The 4,993-nt window shown below is 37.6% G+C and overlaps 1 pseudogene; it reads left to right on the plus strand.

Annotated features, from left to right (window-relative positions):
* The first annotated feature begins 1,559 nt into the window (after positions 1–1,559).
* Positions 1,560–2,173, plus strand: LOC125092196 (thioredoxin-like; annotated as a pseudogene).
* Positions 2,174–4,993: the final 2,820 nt, after the last annotated feature.

Here is a 4,993-nt window from a genome sequence, read left to right on the forward strand (position 1 = left end):
GGACATTCTTTCCTGCTTTGTCGAAGATGAGTTGACCATAGAGCTGAGGGTCCATTTCTGGGCTCTCTATCCTGTTCCATTGATCTATGTGTCTGTTTTTGTGCCAGTACCATGCTGTCTTGATGATGACAGCTTTGTAATAGAGCTTGAAGTCCGGAATTGTGATGCCACCAACTTTGGCTTTCTTTTTCAATATTCCTTTGGCTATTCGAGGTCTTTTCTGGTTCCATATAAATTTTAGGATTATTTGTTCCATTTCTTTGAAAAAAATGGATGGTACTTTGATAGGAATTGCATTAAATGTGTAGATTGCTTTAGGTAGCATAGACATTTTCACAATATTTATTCTTCCAATCCAGGAGCATGGAACATTTTTCCATTTCTTTGTGTCTTCCTCAATTTCTTTCATGAGTACTTTATAGTTTTCTGAGTATAGATTCTTCCATCACATTACCATGCATACTCTTTATTTCCTGACAACCTTTTTTTATTAGTTAAATAAAGTCTCCATTCTAGCCAAGTAAACTTTAGGAGATTTGTATCTAGAGGATTAACAATCACATAGAGCAATAGGCTACCATTTGTTTTTTGTCTTAAGATTTTATTTTTAAGTAATCTCTACACCCAATGTGGGGCTTGAATTTACAAACATGCGATCAAGGGTCACATACTCCTCCAACTGAGCCAGCAGGCCCCCCACAGACTACTTGAACGGAAAATCTGAACACAATCAGGAAAAGTTTAGAAACATTTCAGATGTGCTCAAAGTGAACTTTCCAATGTGTGTTCAAAGATTCCAACTGTATGAAAAATTATCTTTTGTAGACAAGTCATCTCATAAATTGCACTTCTAAAAAAAAAAAAAAAAAAAAAAAAAAAAAAAGAAAGTATTTATTAAATGCATATTATGTGACAGAGCCTGTGCTTGGCACTGGGAACATAACAGAAGCAAAAGCATACTCAGTCCCTACTGTACTGGAACACCTTGTGGATGAGAAAGACATTCATTAACTAATCAAGCAAACAGATGTAAAATTGCAACTAATAAAAGTATACTACAGCAAGCACACCTAGCACCTAGATCTTGGTTCCTAATACCTTTCTCCAATAAAAAGAACCAAGAAATCCTTGGAGAAACAACTGCTTCTAGGACTGGGGTAGGAAATATACAAGATAAGCCAAGTATCTTGTAGGACCAGAAAATAAAGAAATGCCAAAAGCATTAGCTTCAGGTGTACAACATAGTGTTTCAGCAAGTCTGTATGTTATACTGTGGTCAACACAAGTGTAGCTACCATTTGTCCCCACAAAACACCATAACAATGTCATTGACTATATTCCCAATGCTGTGCCTCTTTTTCCTGTGGCTTATTCATTTCATAACTGGAAGTGGGTATGTCCCACATCCCTTCACCCATTTTGTCCATCCTCTAGGCCTCTTTTCCTCTGGCAACCATCAGTTTGTGTGTCAGCCATAGTCAAATAAAAAATCAAATACATAAATAAGTTTTTTTTTTTTTTAAATAAGTGCTAGTTGCTATAAAGAGAAGGTAGGCTGTATGCTTTGCAAACTCTGTCTGGCATTTTTGGATCCATACTCATCAGTCCTTACCATCATTTGGCGGACCCCAACTGCCAAAGTGGTGAAGCCGATAAAGAGCAAGTATGCTTTTCCATAAGCCTTGAACAGTGCAAGAGATAAACTAGTTGTAGTTGATGTCTCAGCCACATGGTATGGGCCTTGCAAAGCCTTTCTTTCATTCTCTCTCTCAGAAGTATTCCAACGTGGTATCCCTTGAAGTAGATGTGTATGACTGTCAGGATGCTGCTTCAGAATGTGAAGTCGAATGCATGCCAACCTTCCAGTTTTTTGTTGTTTTGTTTTATTTTGTTCTGTTTTGTTTTCAAAGAGGGAGGGGGTGGGGTAGGTGCAGAGGGAAAGAGAGTATCTTAACACAGACTCCACACTCAGCACAGGGCTTGTCACAGGGCTCCATTTCACAACCTTGAGATCATGACCTGAGCCAAAATCAAGAGTCAGATGCTTAACCCACTGAGCCACCCAGGCACCCCATCCTTCCAGTTTTTTTTTTTTAAAAAGGGACAAAATGTGAGTGAATTTTCTGGAGCTAATAAGGGAAAACTTGAAGCCACCAATAATGAATTAACTTAATTATGTTCTCTGAAAACATAACCAGCCATTGGTTATTTAAAATTTATCATTTTGTTTATTTACAAAAAGGAAAGATCAATTATGAAGACCATATACTCAACTGCCATCTTATTATAAGTGACAATAAAATATTAATTTTACCCTTTAAAAAAAGAAGTGCTAAAAATGAAACAACAAAATCCCACTATAATGGAACATGTCAAAATAACACAGGAGCCAACTGAAATACTTCTCAATGGCCAAAGCTGGAATAATTTAAGCAACAAAATAAAATAATATTGGAATTTAACCCAAAGTACAAAGTAAATATTCATGAGTCCATAGTGATATAAATAACTGACTGAATAAGTTAATAAATGGGGGACAAGAGATAGCCTCTCATGCACAGGAATTACAAATAAATTGTATAGATACTAAAAGAAGGTGAGCATAACACCCACTCCTTAAGTGAAGGCTGCACATACTGATATCTTTACAAAGAGGACAGTATGAAAAGCAGAGGGAGAATAATCATTTTACAATGTAGAATCCTAACAAGCACTACTTTAGCCAGGTGATCAAGGTCAACCTCAGCTATCATAAATCGGGTAAATAGTGTGTTGTCTTGATATGATGTGATGAAAATGTTATTTTACTTCTGAAATTTTGCTCCCAAATATCATAACTCCTGTCTAATCATGAGAAAACATCAGACAAATCTCAATGGTTGGGCATTCTACAAAATACTGGATGAGTTCTCCTCAAAACGTTAACCAAAGTCACCAAAAACAAGGAAAGTCTGAGAAATAGTCCAACCAGGAAAAGTCTATGGAGGCATATATTTAGACAACTAAATATAGTATTGTATTTTGGAACACAAAAAGGACATTAGTTAAAAAGTAAGAAAATCTGAATAAATTACAGATTTTAGTTAATAATGTATCAATATTGGTTCATTATTGTAATGAAAATTCTATACTAATGTAAGATGTTAATAATAGGAAAAACTGTGTTCAGCATAGAGGTATATGGGAACTCTCTGTACTATCTGCTCAATTTCTCTGTAAATGTAAAACTGTTCTAAGAAATAAAGTTTATTAATGTTTCTAAAAGTTCTCTAAAAGAGAAGTACATGGTCTAAAGGGGACTTGAGGCCAGAGACAGAAGCAATGGCGTGTTCAAGGAACAGAAGTAAAATCATTGTGATTTAAATAGCATGATCAAAGAAGAATATGGTACAAACTACAATGGAACTGACAGATAGGGGTCAGAACATGCAAAGCTTTGTAGACCATATTAAGCATTTTTGTCTTTATCTTGAGAGCAATGATGTTAAGTAGCAGGGGATGAGAGATGGCATGAGGCAAAGGGAGAGGTAGGTAAAGGATGACACCCACATTTTAGTTTGGCCAACTGAGTGCTAAATACAGAATTAACTGAGACTGGAACACTGAAAGTGTGCAGGAGATCAATTTTTAACCATGTGGGATTTAAGGTGCTTGTTGGATATCCAGATAGAGTGGTGGTGGTGCTGGTGGTGGTAACTTTAATGTTATGCCTTCAATAAAGAATAAGAACATAAACAATGAATATTGGCACACTAAAAAATAAAATGAAATTTAAAAAATAAAATAAAATATAAAAAAGAAAGAATGAGAACAGACCACTTCTTTCAAAAATTTGGTGGTAAAAAGGAGAAGGTTAGAACAGTCATTGGGCAGGAATGAAAATTCAAGGGAGATAAAGGCAGAAGAGAAGGAATAAGTAATAGAATAAAGTCTTGCCAGGCTCCAAATTTAAAGTCAATTATTAGGCATTACCATATTTGATGACTGTCTTCTCCCCAACTTAATTATGCCAGTGAATAGCTTACTCTATATTTCCTCATAGGCATGGCTGTAGAGTGGCTGAGGCTTGTGATAGATGAGGAGGCCACAAAAACCTGGGTGCTGGTTTGAGGTTTACCTTATATCAATATTTACTATGGGCATAATCAATATAGTTGCTCAGAATGATGTTTCCAATGAAATGAGTACCTTCTCCAAAAGCAGGCTTGCCTCTACTTCAGGCAAAAAAGAAACAGCTTTTTTAATCCATTGCAGTCTTGTATTTTGAGTGACTCTGAGTTGGTTGGGTGGTAATTTGTAGCTCATGCTGCAGCCAAGGAGCAGTCTTTGCTCCTGGCTCCCTTCCTATGCAAGATCTTTAATCTAACAATGATCTAAACCAACCCTTTCTCCACAACCTGCTTTGCTTTAGTCTTGTCTATTCCCTGCCCACACTTCAGATTACCAATCCACAGACTTCCTTCCAGCAGCTAAAAACACAAGAGCCATGACTTTCTGGCCTGTCTCCATTCCTATTAGGTTTATGGTTAGTAAGCTGGGTTATTAGAATTGACTTAGGTTGGGACAGGGGTAATGGTAAGTAACTACATGCCACCACCTCTGGATGTATTCTGGGAAGCTCTGTGGGTTCAGCATTGGGTTTGCTTTCATGTACTGTAACTTCCATAAGGCAAACTGCATTATCACAAACCATCCTGCCTGCACAGAAGCTTAGTCTGCCTGTCCCCTTAGAGTTAGGCATGCTACCCACTACTTGAACTACATTCACATAAAGACCCAAGTGTGCCAGCCTGCTGGCAACAGCTCTTCCTATTTCCCTTGAGTCTTATATCCCAGACAGGGTCACAGCCTGCACTGGCACACACTCTGCCCTGCTCTGTACTGGGCACAAATGAGATGCTCAGGGATGAAATAAAAAGTTTTGTCCTGGGGCGCCTGGGTGGCTCAGTGGGTTGGGCCTCTGCCTTCGGCTCAGGTCATGATCTCAGGGTCC

The sequence above is a fragment of the Lutra lutra genome, chromosome X (genome assembly GCF_902655055.1).
Source record: "Lutra lutra chromosome X, mLutLut1.2, whole genome shotgun sequence".
Classification (NCBI taxonomy): Eukaryota; Metazoa; Chordata; class Mammalia; order Carnivora; family Mustelidae; genus Lutra; species Lutra lutra.